This window comes from Corvus moneduloides, chromosome 15, assembly GCF_009650955.1.
Source record: "Corvus moneduloides isolate bCorMon1 chromosome 15, bCorMon1.pri, whole genome shotgun sequence".
NCBI lineage: Eukaryota > Metazoa > Chordata > Aves > Passeriformes > Corvidae > Corvus > Corvus moneduloides.
The window spans coordinates 14,093,120-14,111,246 of NC_045490.1; the positions used below are offsets into that span (position 1 = coordinate 14,093,120).

The window sequence follows — 18,127 nt, forward strand, 5'->3', positions numbered from 1 at the left end:
CAGTTATTTTGGTTATAACTGAAAATCTTATAAAGCCACAGGTTGGAGTGCTCTTTGACTCTTACACAAATTAGAGCTTCCCATTTTACACCCTTAAATTGAATACTTCACGTTTTTGAGTGGTGTACAAGTCTGATGGGAAATGTAGCTCTGTTTTTTCAACCACAATATGACCAATGGAAGGGTTAATTTTTTTGCCAGAATACCGTGGATATTATTTAAAACTTTTCAACTGCATCCAGATACGTTTATCAGCATCCTGATGTCTCTATTCTAGTAGTACTTTTAATACAAAATTATTTTCACCTGACACACACTGTGGAGAAATTAATTTTGCTCCTTTTAAATCTTGTGTGCACATTCTAAGTATACAATATGTGAGCAATAAATATAATTGCAATACACACGTTTATGCTGTACAAAATCAAAGGCAGTGGCAACCTTCTGGAATTGGTAACAATTGGTTACAAAACTTGATGCTGTAGAGCAGCTGAAATAAATTTGGGTTTAGAAATATTGCCCTGTTTGGAGATCTTGAGGGAGGGAATCAAAATAAATGGTGTAGCTCACTGGTTTTTCATTATTTTTGACAAATTTATGATTAAATTCCAGATGGAAATGAATTTGGGTTGAAAGTGGCATCACTAACTGAAAAACTACCCAAAGATTTCATTGCCCTTAGGTGTGTGTTTGGGGTTGAGTCAGCCCATTCCAGAAGCAGAAGCATTGAAAAGATTTGTAGCCCCTGAAGAACTTGGAACCTTCTATTTTCCCCAGGCTCTAGGGTCTCATTTTGAGTAGGTGTTCAATAGTAAGCTGTCATAGGTTAGGATGGGATGGAAGGGATGTCCTTGCTAAAGTTTCCTCTGGGACCTGACAGAACCTATCAGCTGGCCAGTTTGAATATGGACAATTCTTTAAGCCACTTAAAGTTGTGACCGCCTCTGTGATCCACACTTAAGAATAGACAAACTCCCCCCCAAGCTCTCTCTCGTTTCCGGCGCTGGGACAGGTGGCTGCGGGCCCTGTGTGGGGGCCAGCGGGCCCGGCCAGGCCCTGCTCGGGCCAGGCCGGGCCGGGCCACGGCCATCCTGGAGCCGATGGGCCCTGTTCCACCCATGGAACCCCCCCCACTGCCTTGCCGTGGGCAGCCGGAGCGGCTCGGCTCTCCCCCCTCTCCACTGCAATAAGAAAAATTCAACATTCCCGCTGCAAAGCTGCAAGACCGAGGTGAGAGTAACCCTTTTATTGCTGTGAAGAGCTGAAAACCTGAGGGAAGAGAGAGAGGAGATGCTTAAAGCTGAAATTCTGTTGTGAAGCTATGATATATCAGAGTATCCTGTTGTAATCTCATGAAGATCTGGGGGGTGGAGTGTTCAACTCGTGAGCAAAAGCACCTGTGCTGAGATAGGCAGATGCTGACGCAGCTGTAATTGCATGAGAAGTTTGGACAGAGAGAGATGGACCAGATGAGGACTTTTGCTCCAAATGGGAAAGGAGAAAACCTCAGTTCCTAGAGATGGACCAGATGAGGACTTTTGCTCCAAATGGGAAAGGAGAAACCTCAGTTCCTAGACATGCTCCCAAAGATAGCCCCAACGATAAAGATGAGGAAGACCCTTTGCTCCCAGGGAAGGAGAAGGGCCTCTGTTTTTTGTTTCTGAATGGCTCAACCTTAAAATTGTACCCCAAAAAACTTCAAGAGTGGACCCTCAAAAGCAGTTGCGGGAAAAGCTGCAAGTCGGGGGAAAGGACTCACACGCAGGCAGAGAGACTCCTCTTCCTAAATGGACTGAACAATATTTGGAAGTGGGCGGCTGTCTCGTTGTGATAATGTTTTCATAGCACGAGCAAGAAGAGACTTCTCTTTCTAAATGGACTGAACAAGGTTATTATGGAAGTGGTAAACAGACTGAACATCTTAAGGGTTGTCTTTCTACATTGTCAGTGGGAGAAGGGAGGAAGGTGGGGGGAGGAGGAGAGTTCTGAAGGTGGTATATATATATTTTTTTCTTCTTTTAGGTCTGTTAATAAACTTCTTTATATTCTTTCAAGTTTGGTGCCTGCTTTGCATTTCTCCTAATTCTTATCTCACAGCAGATAAACAGTAATGAGTATTTTGGACCAAACCACTACATAAGCTTTCTGATAAAATACAGAGAAATATGCCAAGATAACGTGAGGTAGAGAGATGGTGTCAACAGAAAAAGAGACATTCATCCCTTACAAATACATTAGTTTAATTTAAACCAAGGGACAGAGTTGCTTTGGGCTGGTCTCAGGAATCCAGATGGATAATACAACCTCATGAAAGGAAATTGTGGAATCTATTAAATAGAAAGAGGAGACCTCCTGCTGAAATAACTTTAACACATACATTACTACTTTTCATACTGTTCATACTATTTTAGTCATCATCATAGGACCATCCGATGCCTCTCTTATTTTAGCTTATAAAAAACCAAGGGCTGATGTTTTTGGAAATCAGTACATTCTTTCAGTTGAATAATACTTTGTCAGATGGCAAAAGAATTGTCTGCATTCAGACTTTTATTTTGAATAAAAAAGATGTTTCCACCAAATCTAGTTATAGTACAGTCCTGTCCCCCATTAAAAAAAACCCTAAAAATTAAAATTCCCATGATTTAATATTTTTACTTGGTTGTAGAACCCAAAACGTATAAAAGGCTGAAATATCTGACAAGTAATTCTTGTTTTCTTCATTTAATTTTCTCCACTCTTTCCTCATTGGATATAATCCCCAGCAGCTCTGGAGATTTGTAGTATCAGGTAACAAAGCTGGGATAATGCAGCAGAGCGCAAACCTTAGGCTGTTTCTTAAAAAGAGGATAGAGATGACCTCTGGAAGAATAATGCAATTTAGTGCTGCTCCACTGGATTTACTCCTGTTTGTGCATGTTAGCATTAGAAGGCAAAAAGCCAGAGAGCAAGGAGAAAAAAAAATGTGAGGAAAGTCAAATAAAGGTAAATGCTCAGGAAGGTTGTAGTAATTTTAAGACCTTCTTAATAGATTAGAGAATGTGCAAGTTTACAAATTAATTGGCATAAATACACATACTAAAATAATTATGAATTATAATTATATTGAAGGCTAATTACAGTATCTCTTTCTTCTGTAAATCAGCTGCTGATCTTCTGTAAATAACTCTGGAGAAATCTCATGAACAACATATAGTTAGTATTTGTTAGTATTTTAATGTTAGACAATTAGAGAGAATACAGTTCAGAATGTTGTCGTTCCTAGTAATTTTTTTCATCACTTTTTTCTTTCTTCCTGTCTGTTTCACACTGGAGCTTTTCCTTGCTGGGACAAGGGGCTCTCCCAGGATGCCAGCCCCTCTGGTTCCTGTGCCAGTGTCCAGCGAGTGAGATGCTGGATTGACAAATTCCATGGAGTGAACTGAGGAAATTTCACGTCCATGGAAATTTCACTGTCAAGCCCGAGGGCTTTGGAGTGATGGGGAGTGAATGGAGAACAGACTGAAGCAGGACTTTCCTGCCCTCCAGGTCCTGACATTGTACCCACAAAAGAGCTCAAGATGTCGCCTTTGTTTTAAAGGAAGCCATCTAATGCTTGGATTTATCCTAGCCTGGAATACAACTCCCCTTGGGCTTGGAATTACCTCAAGTGATTTACAGCTCATGCTGAAAGGCTCCATTATATTCCCAGGCTTTGTTAGTAGCGTGGGCTGGATGATTTAGGATGGAGGCTATCAGAGGTTATTGTGTTGTCTGGATAACGTGAGGAGATTTCTGCTTGTGTTTCCCACTCATGTAGTTTTCTCAACCTTTTATCTGCAGGGCATAGAGACTGAGCTTTCAGGAAAGAAAGAAAGGGAAATCCATTGTGGCAGCCTGGTAGAAATGGGAGTAATCTTTCAGTGGTCAGTTGTTATTTGCCTCCATTTTGTTTAACCAGGCACACGTAGAAATATGCTGCAGGTTACACACATATATATATATATATATGTATGTATGTATATGTATGTATTTAATCACCTCATGACCACCTTCTGACATCTTCTGGCATGTGTTGTTGTGAAGACTGTGAGGCTGAGAAGCACAGCCTTCAAGGACAGTCTGAAAAGCTTAAGACATCTGCTTTCCGTGATACCAACTACAGCTGCTCAAAGATGCTGGGGTCTGAAAAGAGTTTTTAATCTCCCACAACTAGCTGGAACGTGTGTTGATGCATTTCAGTGGTACTGGACGTCATCTGCTAGCCCTATTATTCTGCTTGCTAGTGACAATAAAATGCTATTTACCAACACAAGCAAAAGCTACAACTGTAAGGCTTTTCCCTGATCTTTGATAGAATAGTGATGTGCACATTACTGATCTATGTGTGTGGGCACATTTGAGAAACTCAGAAGAATGCGCAGGTGCTTGCCAAAGGAGTTGTAAGCGTCTACTAAAATACATACTGATAATGCTGGGAAACACACAGGCTTTTAATTAGAAAACTTGCTTTGCTACTAACTGGAAGTAGAGTTTCAAGTCTCTTAGTAAAAATAACTTTTTAATCTCAAGCCTCTTACAGTATTAAACAGTAATTTAAATACTCAACAACTGGAAGGCCAATGTTTTTGCAAGCCATGTGGGGTTTGTGTGAGTGTCTGTTAGTGGTTAATAGTTGTTCTCAGCACTTTTCAAAGACAGGTTTAAAACATTGGGCAAGTCCAACCTTTCCTCTCATTTTCATATTTGATCACTGTTTTCCTGCAGATAAACTACAAAGACAAGAGGGCCAAATAAAGTTTTCTGGTTTCAGTTGTGATCTTTTAAAGCAATGCCTTATAATTTGATAAACAGAAGGCATAACATGCCTCAAAAGCTTAAGAAATAAAGCTGGGTTCCTGTTTTCGTAGTAGCAGAGATTCCAGCCTTGCTTGGTTGTCAGGTTTTGATTGACAATGATTTTCCTACAGTTATCCCCTGCTTCAAAATACCATGGGAAGGATATTATGCATTCCCAACCTGTCAGCTTTGGCTGCCTTACAGTGTTCAATTATGCTCTAATCGAATAGCTGCCCAGTGTAGGCCACATAATGACTTCCTGATTATCTGACTTTAAATGATAAATGAAATGAATATGTAACATTCTTTTCAAACACAGGATAGTCACTGAGCCAAATGAAAACTGATTTTGTGCCCTTTTTTCTGAAAAAAAAATTATATTTTATTGTAATTCCATTCAACAGTTGTTCTGTTGCTTGTTTTGCCTTCATTAAGATAAACAGGGAATGAGTTATCTAGGAAGATGCTGGTCTTTTTGTTTTCAAACAGATGCTGAAGGTGCTAAACACTGTTTAGATTGTTCTCCTTCCTCTCTTTACATTGACTTTTTATAAAGAGCGAGGTCAGATTGATATGATCAGTTCCTATTGGGAATATTTCAATACTTGCTGGCACTGCAACAAGTCTGTTTGGAGTAATGTTGTATAGACAACATTAAGGTCTGCATAAATTATTTAGTGGCAATAGTGCTAGATGTTTTTCACTTCCAGTTTGTGGTATTAGTACCAAGCAACCAACACAGCATTTGAAATCAAATAAACCTCTACCACCTCCTTGGGATAGCACACATTTATTATGCTGAAGTCAAAGGCTTGTCGGGGAGGTTCTTCAGCCTCTTTAGCCAACAGCCCATGATGGGCAGCTTTCTGAAGCACTTCAGCTTAGTTTTAGATATGATTGATTTTGCCAAAGTCATTTGTGAAAAATTGCCTTGATACCAAGACTTTATATAAAGCAGCCTCTGAGTTTTGAACACAGTCTGATGCTTGGGGCTTCTATACCACTAGGAATATCATGTGATCTAATAGATAAAAAGAATACTTGCGTGAAGTTGAGCTCATTTTGAACTTTGTTAATTGGCTAAAGCACTGGCAGCCCAGGTCCAGTTCCTTGATGAAAGATGCACTTTGACCCCATTCTGAGCAATTCATTCCTAAGATCAGCTCCTGAACTCATATTCTTTCTGGTTTTCAGCCTAATGTGAAGATACAATAGCCATGTAAAATTCTCCAACTTGACTGCAGCAGAACTGTCTTTTCAGTATAATAATTTTACCACTATTGTTCTTATTAGGCAGATCATGCCTGGGAGTAGGATCTCAAGGACCACTTAATTCTTGAAAATGCTCTAGTGATTGAAACATTTGAGAGAAACAACCCCTCTTCATAGGGCAGCATTTTGGGAATGACCCTTTCCCTCAGAACTAAATCCCTGTTATGTAATGGAGAGATTGACAGTGATCCAGTCACGATCATGTGTTGAGACATTGTGTGCCTCTGTAGCAGAGCAGGTGACAGAGGGAGGCTGAACAGCCCCCTCACCTGCTGTGATTTCAATCCCAGGTGCCAGGCAAGACCAATCGGGCAGACCTGAGCAGGAGGTCATTTCTGCAAAACAGCAGGTCCACTTCTGAAGTATCTCCTGTATGTTTATATTGCTACTACAAGAATTGCCACAGTAGGTAATGTTTACATATTGCATGCTTTAAAATATTTACATAGTTCTTGCACTATTGCATCTCTATACCATGACAGGAGCTGTCATGTCAGCGAGGAGGAATGTGTTCTGGGAGGGGAGAGCTTAAGGACCAAGTCCATCGTGCTCTGAGAGCCTGTAAGGGGAGAGTGAGGCAGAAGAATCTGGTTGGCAGAGAGTCTGTGGATGTTGGTAACAACTTCATCAAGTCAGCAGCCTGCCAATAGGAGAGGATAGTCCAGCTCAGCTTGACTTGATGTAGCAAAATTGTCTTCCTGTGTTATACAGCCCTGTTAGAGTGTGCAAAGTTAATTCAGCTTTAGACTCAGCTGTATTCCTCTAATTTTTACCCAGTTGCTCTCCATATTCCATTTCTAGGGGCTGGTAATATGTTTTACAAAATATGAGAATTGAATTACCTAAAGAAAACTATTTAAGGTTTGAAAACAAATTTTGTGGCTTAGTAGTTTGTGATTCAGGAGATCAGAACTCTTGTTGTAGTATTTTCTCCTGTAAAAGAAACAAAGTGACTTGAAAGGGACTCAGGTGATTTTATTTTAGGTATAAAATAACATCTATTTTGAAATGAAATAAGTAATTCCTGGATTCTGGAAATATATGGGGTTTCTAATTAAACTTCTTGGGGCTACATTGTAACAGTCCTTCTAGCTACTACTTCGCAGTTGGAGCACACAACACCGTGAAACTAAGGAGTACCTGAGCTCTTGCACAGTTAAAGTACTTTCAGCTGCCCAAGTTCACTTGATTTTGTACTGCTGTGTTTGTGATTCTTTAAATTAGCTACAGCTGAGCTGGCTGCAGCTAATGAATCACTGCTGTGAGCGTTGTTGTTTCCTTAGTGGATCCAAAGCGAGATGGAGGAGATTTCTGGGTTTTGATCAGGTAAGGTAATATTTATACAAAGAACAAACAAAATTTAGTTAACTAAAGTGTCTCTCTTCTTTTTATTTTTTTCTAATTTATCTTTTGTGGTTTTTCTGCACTAATTGTTATTATGCCATACTGAGGTAATTAATAGTGTGTATACTGCTGCAGTGACACTTCTTAGTTACAATGCAGGCAGACTAGTTCACTGTTCCTAATCCCCACACTCTGCACTTCAGTGCAGTCAACTGCCCAAGTATTTGCCCTGGTTGTTTGGGGTTTTGTTGTTATTGTTTTCTGTCCTTTTCTACACTTCTATGTGTAGCTGCTGTGTTCATTTTAGCAGTGCTTGAGCTGCTTTCTTAGAAGTGATGTCTGTATGTCACGCTCATACAGACATGCTTTCTCTTACTCTCTGGAATTCAGTAAAGAAGAAAGAAATAGATGTCGTTTAAAAGGTATTTTGAAAAATTAAATAATGTGAAATTAAGAAGAGAGAAAGCTTTCACTTGTTTCTTAGTTCATCTCTTGTAAAGACTTAGAGCATTCTTAGAGCAAGAAAGACTATAAATACAATTCTAAAAATTTTGTTTGTTAAACAGATGAGAATAGGAAATCAATCAAAAATGCATTCTGTTTCTCTTCAAAAGTTCTTGTAGGAAGAATGTGCCAATATATTTTGCTATGCTTTATGAAGTATACTATTCCCTCTCCTTTGCTTTCTTTTGTCCCTGTGTTTATATATATATTATATATATATATATAATACCTCATGAACAGGTATTGTTGGTTATCTCTTAAAGAGGCAAATCCAGCTAAATTAAATCTTTCTTTTCTGAACTCAGACAATATAATATGAGTTGTTTTATAAAATGTCCAGTTTTGGAGCTAAAGTAGAAAGAAGGATAAAAGGTGGCAGCAGAAACACCCATAACAGTCTATCTTCCCCAATTCTGCAGTATGAAAATCTCAAATAGACCAGCATTGTCTTATCCTTCTTAGTTACTTAGTGTAACATTTTATTGGGCCCTAGAAAGGGTAAGTGAAGGTGGCATGCAAACAGTTCATCAAGACCAGTATGAACATAAAACAGAAAATTTTTTTCTGGACCTGTAATAGATAAGCATGTGCTCTGATAATGTTAGTCAGATGGGCAACCTAAGATAAATTTTTCATTTTTGAAGTTTGATGTCACAGGAAGCACAGTTGGTGCAGACAGAACAGAATGGAAGTGTCTGTAAAGGAAAAGATGACCTATTGTTAATTCCTCAGAATAAAGGTGTGTTGCTCCTTGATTATCAACAGTGAGAGGTCAGAGATGATGATTCTTTTAAGAGGATCGTTGCCCTTTTATTGACTCTGAATTTGGATGAATATTATGGAATACATAACTTAGGGTTGTGTCTGTGTGGAGGACTTGGAAATATTGCTGGGGTATGTGGCATAATGACTGATAGAACTGTGTTGGCAAGTTGTGCATTTCTAATTGTATCAAGATTGTTTCCTGTCAGGTTCAATTACTCCATGGAAAATTCAGGCACGAGCAGGAGTCCTGCGAGCTCACAGCAGCACTCCTTGAAGGCTTGGTACTGGCCAGCAGAAGTTTTCCCAGCAGTTAGCAGTTGTTTAATTTTTCACATTGGGTTTTTGGGGTTTTTTCCCTACTATTGGTTACTCTGTAGCAACATGAAATTATTGAGTAGTGTTTGTGTGGTTTGTCCACCAAGTCCTGGGCATTCAGAGGGAGATTTTGGATACTCACTGGAAATTGTGTGTTGGTAAGCAGGAAGCACAGGAGGCAGTGCAGCGTATGGAATACTGGGAATGTTTTGAGGAATTTATCCTTGTGAAAGGAAAAAAGAAACCCAAGCATGTCCCTGAGTCTTGATGCACATGGTATATGCAAGTTTGCTGGTTTTTAAAAAGAAACCCAGCGAGTCTCTTCTCTCAGGCCTCTCTGGGATGTGGGCCAGTCTCTGGCGTGGTACCCACAGCACCTCCTCCTGTGTTCACTGGAAAGAACGCACCAGCACGGGGACATTTGCTGGTACAGAATGGCTGGATGGCTGTGAGGGCAGCAGCAACAAAAATGAAATTTTGGCTCAGTAATGCGAACTCTGAGGTATGTACCTGAGGATCATGAGATTGCAGTGTGAGTTTGGAGCTCGTCAGCTGGACACAGGGCATGGGGCACAGGGGCTGCTCTGGGGGCTGCTCCCCACCACAGCAACCTGCCCAGGATGTGCAGCTGGCAGAGGGTCTGCTGTACACAGGGAAGTGTTAAAATGACCTTGCACTGGAGTAGTGTTTAAAATCTGCTCTTTCATGTTAAATAAATGGGGGCGGGGGAAGGATGGGTCAGATGCTGTACAATGACAATTAGGATAATGGGTAACCTGTCATGTAAATGAGTCTAAAAGACCTTTAATCATTGGGCCTGCAGGAGAAAGGATCTGAATTTATAACTACTTGTTATAAATGCATTAGGAATAAATACTGGGAAAGGGAAAAGGACTATTTAACCTGAAGGAAAATGTGGATAAAAAACCTGGAATGTGCCATCTGGCCATGATCAAAGTGGATCTGTCCAGCTTACCAGGGATTGAGATTCGCCTTTGAAAAGTTCCATGGGGTCAGCAGACCTGACTTATTTCAAGGCAGAGCGATGGCAGTTGGCAAAGACTGTAAGAATGGGGGTAATTCCAATAGCAAAGGATTGTCCAGTTATCCAGAATCTTTTCCAGACTGTTTCATCTTTCCCTTATAAAAGGATGCATCTAAGTCAAGACATTCTACCTCCTTTCACAAAACAGAAGTGTAGCCTTGCAGAATTAAATGTGGTGGGAGAGTAGTGGGTAGTATCTTTGGGAGCAGAGAGGGGCTATAAATAATCATTACTGCCTTGTGAAGCTCAAAGCACTTAAGAAAGAAGTGTGAGCTGAAATATTTCCTTTTTTTCCTTCAGCCCTATCAATGTTGACATTTGACATATGGTAGGGGAAGGGCAGTGACCAAAACATAATGATTATAAGCAGCAGCAAAATATATTTCATTGCACAACAATGTTGAATGTGGATTTTCTCATCAGGTGTTTGTGGTACTCTAACTACAGAGAATCAGCAGGACAGCCACTGGACACTGTTTTTAAAGAGGAAAGTATGGCTTAATGAAATTTTTTGTTGTAGAAATTTTATCTGAAGCCAGTACCAGTCAGTATTGCATTTCCCTTGTAGTAAACACAGTTACACACCTTGTCACTTTTGCACACTAACACATCCCTTTCCTGTGCTCAAGTCTGGTTGTGCTCTATGTAGACAGCATCTTTCAGATCAAATCAAATTCTTTTTCTTTTTTCTGATGGTCATTTGAAAAATGTGTATTCAAGAATACATTTTTGATCAAAATGCTGTACATAATAATTATACTTGCTAGCAGTTTGTCCCGGAAGATGCACAAGCTATGAAGCAGTTGCATCAGTAGTTGATATTCTTTTAATGCGTTTCAAATCATCCATGAGAAATGCTCTACTTAAAAATCAAAGAGAAGATATGGTTATTCTTATGTGGGATATAAAAGTATCTGAGTAATGTAAAGTTAATACTGACTTTTAAAAAAATAATTCTGAAATTTTCAACCATGTATGCTTCTGTGTCCTGTCTGACTTAGCTAAGTTTGACTGTTTCATTACAAACTTCTGTTTTGATTATTGGGAATGAAAACCAGTTAAGGCAGGAAATGCAGCAGGGCTATAGATACTGAAGACTTTCTAGGCAACCAAAAGTAAATCTTCTAAAGCTAAATAGATATAGTTTACCCTAAAGACATTTCTTCAGAGAAGACATATATATATATATACACACATATATAAAATATATATATTAAAAAAAAAAAAAAGGATATATATATAGTTTACCCTAAAGACATTTCTTCATCTTGCAGTCCTTTATAATGGATATACTGAGAAAAAGCCAGGATATTCAAACACGCAGAAAAGAACCCTAAAAGTCACTGTAGTTTCTGAATTTCAAATTAGGACAAAGGGAAGTGTTAAGTCAACGAAGCCATTTGGTGTTTGTTTTCTTAAGAAAGTGGCAACAATGTACAGATAGATTGTACAAAGGAGGTCTGAGCTTTGTGCTGTGTGTCTGCCAATTTCAGAACAGGATACGTGATTTAACTCTGAAATATTTTCATACCTGCTCCTTCTAACCCTTCTGCCCCCTCTCCCTCCCCTTTTCTGGACGTATGTGATAAATGACAGATTCTCTCTGATGATATTCCTGTGGCACTCCAAAATAATTCTCCAGACATGGTAAAAGGTTTTAGAGACTGTAAAACTGATTATCTCTTCTGTAGCTCTTTTCATCTTCAAAGCACTTACCAACATTAACTAATTAATCCTCACAGCATCCCTCTGAATTAGATATCATTGCCATTATACAGATGGAGGAATTGAAGCAAACACTTTGTGAGCAGCTCCTGATCACCAAGACAGTTTGTGACAGAGATGGAATTAGAATGCCCAGACCTCTATGTCCAGGTTCTCTGGCTGAACTGCCCCACCATTTCTCTCTTGAGAAATGTACCTATAGGTATTGGTTATATAGTTTCTGTTAATGAAACCTTGTTAGGAATGGCTTTGATGGGAAATTTATTTATAGTCAGACAGACTATTATCTTTTTAAATCCGCCTTCTGCAATATTTTCTGGCTGGTCCAAGTTAGTCAAAAGATAAATCTCTACTGTAGGATCACTGTCTGCTGACTGCAAAGATCAAATTTAAAGATCAAGCAATTGTGGTGTTTAGGCAGGAACCAGAAATTGGAAAACAAGCCTCATTCCTCTAGTCTGAATTTAGTGGCTTGTTTATCAACTACTTAGTGTCAAACAATTGAACTTAAAAACATGCAAATTTACCCTGATGCCGTAATGAAATAATCTACACGCTAGAAGGCTTAAGTTTTGAAAGCTGAGAGGACAGACAGAAGTTCCAGGTGTGGTTGAGAACTCTCCCATCTCCTTTAGGGGTGTGGTTTTTAATTGTCTCAGAGGCTGATGAGTACTTGTCTGCATTTCTTTGATGTCTGTGGCAGCACTTGCCATTTGTGGGACTTTTTGCGAGAACAGCTCCTTAGGTGTAGAGCAAGTGCAGGGATTGGTGAGCAGATGCTGGAGTTGTTGGTGCCATGGCTTCAGCTCTCTCTGGTTGCCCACTGCTGAGTGTGATGGCTGTAGCTGGTCCTCAGCTGGGTGAGGGGGATTTTCTGCTCCTGTGTGAGCAAAGGGAGCTGCTCTGAGCAGGGCAGGGTGGGAGCTCAGGTGCTGTCAGTAAATACGGCTCGAAGTTCAGCAGACGTGCTCTTAAATTAATATTTAACCAGATTACTACATTTTGTCTGCTTCATTAATTTTTTATTAATTTAGGAAAATGATGTTGATGGAAGTAATATTGACAGGGTGTGTTGTTTGGTTTTGGATGCTGGGGGTTTTTTTCATATCTTCTGGTAAATGGAAACCTATCTTCCTTATGAGCACAAACCATCTAACAAGCCATATGGGGCAAATGCTCTAATAAGACAACAATTATTAGGGCATGATGCATTAATGTTTTATGTTGTTCATAACTCAGCTTTAAGAGATTAATAATGGAGATGTGAGGGCAATGCTGTCTTAAGTGTTTATGTTAATATTAAGACATAGTGTAGGAGAGGAAATTGCTTTCAGGTAGTTACTGTTTGTAGAGAGAGTATTGTGAAGGAAATGTTCTTTCTATCTTCTTCCAGTAATTCTTAAGGAGTTCTGCTGAAGTGAATTTACAGGAGCAACCCTCCATGACTAGAAATCTATGAGAACCTCTTATAACTTAACTTCCTTAAAAAATAATTCTAAAGTTGACAGAGCTGAAACTCTTTACCCCCAAATTACTGGGGAGTAAGATTTCCAGAACTTCAATTAATTTTGGAAATATCACAGTTTTTTGTTCTATGCCTGAAACAAATCCTAATGGCTCAGAACTTTTTTATGATCTGACTTGAGCATTTGCATTTGGCCCATGCACTCAGATTAGCAAAGCCACTTATAGATAAGCAGCTGTCCTTTCAAAAGGCAGAAAAGAATGCTTGGAAAGTTTGGAGGTATTATTTAATCACAAGGATAGGGTGAACAAATGTAGTAAGGAGAAGGAAAAAAAAAGAGATGAGTTGAATTTTGTAATGCTGTTCAGTTGTGTGCATAAAAAAATTATTCTGAATGCAGATATTTTTTCTTAGCTCTTTTTTCAATCTTAAGCAACTGCTGAGTATTCTCCTTTCTTCTAAAAGTCACTAAAACAAAAGTACCTTTTGTAGGAGATGAGAGTTCTTTGCTATGTATTAGGAACCAGCACTCTTCAAAGTGGTGGTTGTGTTATTTTGGCCCTGTAGGTAGAATGAAAACGTGGTATTCACACTTTAATGGAGTAATTCTGTCTGGCCCTCTTCTGTCACGGAGTAAATGTAGCTGTGTGGTCTTCACTTGGCTCCATTCTTCTGTGTTGAATTTTTTTCTCAGCCCCTTCTCTTCAAGTCTTTATCATATTTTCTAATCAGAACCTGAACCCTGTAGCAGTTGAGTTGAGCTTATGAGATGCTGAAGTGAGATAGAGGTTAAGCAATAGAAGTTCACTTAGGCAGAATTGCTCCTACTCCCAGCACACCGCAAACTTCTTTGTGTCTCCCTCCTGCTGTCGAGTGCCTGCACGGGGACTGTCCCTGCTTCTACCCAGTGTGTGAAACGCACAACTGTTTATCACAGCCCAGCAGGCAGGATACAGAGATTTTCAAACACCACTACTGTACCTTTATCTCAATAGCAATAATATTATCCCCTGCCAAGACAGATATGATATATTGAAGTATCTGTAACCGTTACAGGATCTCTGCATATTCCTTGAATTTAGCCTGCAGCAAGTCTGTCATCCATGGTGATCCTGATGTTGCAAGAAGCAGCTTTTTAAAATATCATCAGGGCACTGGTACTGACTTAAAAGCAGCGTAGGCACTACTGACCTGTGAACTGAGACATGTCCATTAAAATAGGCTGTCTGCTTTTCCTCCTTCCCTACTGCTTCTTTATGTGCTGGTAGTAGTCCCCCATCCTGTTTGCAACCCTCTGTCAGATAGAGGTGGGGTTCAGATCATAGCCACAAAATAGCTAGAATCATAGCTAGGGTTCAAGATTATCTAATTTTTAAACAGTTAACAATAGTTAAGAAAATAGATTCCAATCCACCAAAGTCTGTTTAAGTTTTGAGAAAACTTTCCTTTATTTTTGCTGGCTGGATTAAACCCAGCACCATATGTAGGAAAAGGACAAGTCCAATACTGCAAACCTTTTTATGTTTTATTATCTACAATATTTGTGTACAGCAGTGCTGAGTTACACCACAAGAGTGCAGAGATCCAATCTTCACAATGTAATGACTTCCTGATATCTTTCTTTAAATGATAAATGAAAAGAATATACTGCCTTCTAGCTGCATATGCAACAAAGTTTATTGCCACCCAAAATTGTTTTGTATTCCTTGGGTGGGTGGGGAGGTGTAGAAGGAAGGTTAAAACCAGACTTTTTCCTAACCTGTCCTCAGGTTATATTACTGGGATATATTTCTACTGTTGTTCAATCTCCCTGAAATACATCTCTCTGAAATTCAAAGGGGAGAAGTGGCTGTGTGGGGTTAATGTTGGGATTTTACAAAAGAGTTTAGATCAAATCAAAACCCTCGACTATTGGTGAACCACAGGTTCTCCTTGATCGTGTAAGTCCTTCCATCACCCACTCCAGCATGGCACTGAAATGCAGAAATCTGTCACTTCTGAGATAAAGCCACTAATCCACCTCCCTCCTTGACACATTCTCTGTTCAGTGGGCAGATTTCTTATATGGATATTTTCTGTCACTTTTGCCAGTACTGCCTCTGTGTCATAAGCTGATGGCTTTAACCAGTGATTTTCTGTTTTTCAGACTCAATCCAGAAATCCAAACTCCTCTCTGTGAAGTGTTTTCAGAGTTTATCCCCTGCTGAAAGTCTCCTCAAGGTAATGGTTGTGAATGACAGCAGCCACATTATAAACTAAATTTTTGAAAAATGTTTCTTGCTCATCCCCAAAGAGCTTGTGAATTCTATAGTCTGCATTATTCCTCTCAGCACCAGCAGCAGTCTTGCTGCTTAAATATCCATAATTGTCTTTGTTCTGATTATTTTGGGTTAATTTTTTCAATCATACTTTCACTTTCCATGCTGTTGTGCAAATTTTGCAGTTTCATATCTCTGTACTATCTTTTCCTCCTTTGCAGTCACCTGATCTCAATATCCTGCTTGAATTTTTCTTTCTGAGAAGTCAGCTTGATTATTGCCTTTATCTGCTCTTAATTTTTTGCCACATCTGCTCAAATATTTAGTCTATTTCTCTCTTAAAAATACATTTGGTGTTCTTTGTCATGAGCTTGTGCACTTTATGTCTGAAATAGGTCTCAATTTAGTTCCAGTGTGGTTTTTATATTAACTCATTGTGTGGGTTTCAAAAGGATTTCCAGTGCAATGGTTCCTTTTGGGTTCTTTAGTGGAAGGTTTATATGTTCAAATCTTTAAGATCGTGTCTGCACATATACATGTGAGTGCATCTGAACACCCACTTCTGTATGCATATGTAAAAATATGAGTGTATATATCCATACTTGTAGATATACACCTGCAACTTTCACTGCTACAGTGAAAACAAGCCACATATATATAGGCCTGTATCACTGAGTGAGATTCTCTCCTGAGAAGAGAGGACATTGTGATGACTGTAAGGTTCCTTATAATCTATTGATCTCCTTCCTGAGCTGTGGTGATAGTTTTGTGCTTTGCAGGATGAACAATATCTGTTGTATTACAGGCCGCAGTCATGGAGTTTTGAGATTCCTACTGACACGTGCAGCAGTCTGGTTCCCTCTTCTTGGACTTCTTTTATCAGGAAGTCCTATTATTTAGGAAAATAAAAATTTCTATGTTATTCCCAGTGCTTTGGCTCCCTGGTGAAAATTCGAGACCTAGGATGTATTCAGAAGTCTTTTCAAGTGCTTCCATTGATTGCTGTTACTGTCTTGCTTAGGTTTGGATGCAGCAAGATGGTCAGTTGCTCACCCTGCCTCACTGCTTTGTAGTCTGCTGTTGTGAGGAGGGGTTTCTCTCTTCCTGTGGCTACCCTAGCACTATTTAATTATTTATTTCTCTAGGTGTTTAGAGGCCTGTTTTACAATACGGTTCTTTATCACAGCAGAAAGATCTTGTCAGCAGAAGATTATGGCACATATAAACTGGTGACATGAGGGGTTGTGTCTGTCTACAGCTTCCCATTCCACTTAAAAGTCAGAGATGTACTGAAAGACCTATTTCTGAGTTTTGAGAGTTAACATAGCAACACTCAAAGATGCTACTTCCATGATTTCACTGTCTGGATAGTTACAGATCACAGGGCTGCTCGTACGTGCAGGTTACACAGAACTGCCAGATGAAAAATCTGCAGCACATATGTGGCACAGCCAGGCAAAATTGTTTTAGAAGACTGAAAAATTTAGACTGATGATTCCAGAAAAGTAGTAGTCAAATTAGAGAAAATTAACCTACATGACAGGGGGAAGATAAAGTCAGAAACCTAGAGAAACATAAGAGTTACACTAATTGACAGTGGAAATTCCTAATCCTTTCGCCTGACACATTTCATTTTGTCATTGTGTGTTGCCCTGTCCCCTTTTCCCAATGACTGCCAGCCTCTTGTCCCAAAGGCTCTGGAATTTGTAATGCTAATGCACCACAACCTGTAAGCAAGTGGTTGGATCTGATCTCTCACTTTCTTACCTTTCTTACCTTAGAGACCTGAGTCTCTAAGCAGGTCTCAAATGTTCAAGTGCACTTTTCAGCTATGAACTCAGGTTTTGTGCATGTGTTAATTATTCAGCACTGATAAGAAGGGGAGAAAAACAACTTGGGAAATTGATGTTTGTATCATAGGTCATCCCTTCAATTATATTAACTATGTTTATTCCTTCAGATCCTTAAATGAATTGGTCATATTGCTCAAGAGGACAAAAATTTGGAATAAAGAGTTCTACTAGTAGTTTTTTAATAATAAATGCATTAAAAGGAAGGCAATCCAGAAGATATTCCCCCAACAACTGGATTAGAATATACAGTAGCAATTCACAGGGGATATTTTTACACACTGTGTATTGATGAGGTGTATTAATCCAGTTTCTCATGAGATGATAATTATACTTAATAAAAATGTAACATAAATTTCAGCAATTCAAAGCCACATTCTCTGTGGGTTTTTTATTGAGATTCAGTTAATAGGAGAGCTCATGGTTTATGCAAAATTGTTACTTCATATCTTTCTTCTTGGAAATTCTTCCTCTGCATGTTGAGTATCACTAAATGAGAACAGTTCAGTTTGGAACTGATGCCTTATTTTCAATCCCAGAGTTATTTAGGTTGTTTAGGTCCACAAACAACCTTGGAGGTCACTTGAGGAAGGGATATTGGGTAGTCAGTTTCTTTTGTCTCTCAAAGTTTCCACTGCTTCTGTCTTGCTTTGCTGTCTCATATAATGCAAAAAAAACCACTTTCAGAAGTGTGTATTTGTGGAACTTCTTTAGAAACTTAAAGTATATTGTTTCAGAAACTATTGTAAAATAGAAGAAAATAACT

The 18,127-nt window shown here is 39.2% G+C and overlaps 1 protein-coding gene across 2 annotated transcripts in view; it reads left to right on the forward strand.

Moving 5' to 3' along the window:
- The first annotated feature begins 15,432 nt into the window (after positions 1 to 15,432).
- TENM2 (teneurin transmembrane protein 2) overlaps positions 15,433 to 18,127 on the forward strand; it is a 742,100-nt gene continuing 739,405 nt past the window's right edge. Inside the window, exon 1 of one of the 2 annotated variants that reach the window (XM_032124698.1) lies at positions 15,433 to 15,473. The gene's annotated coding sequence lies outside the window, so the exon portion shown is untranslated. The remainder of the gene's footprint in view (positions 15,474 to 18,127) is intronic. The other variant, XM_032124699.1, reaches the window with a different exon arrangement.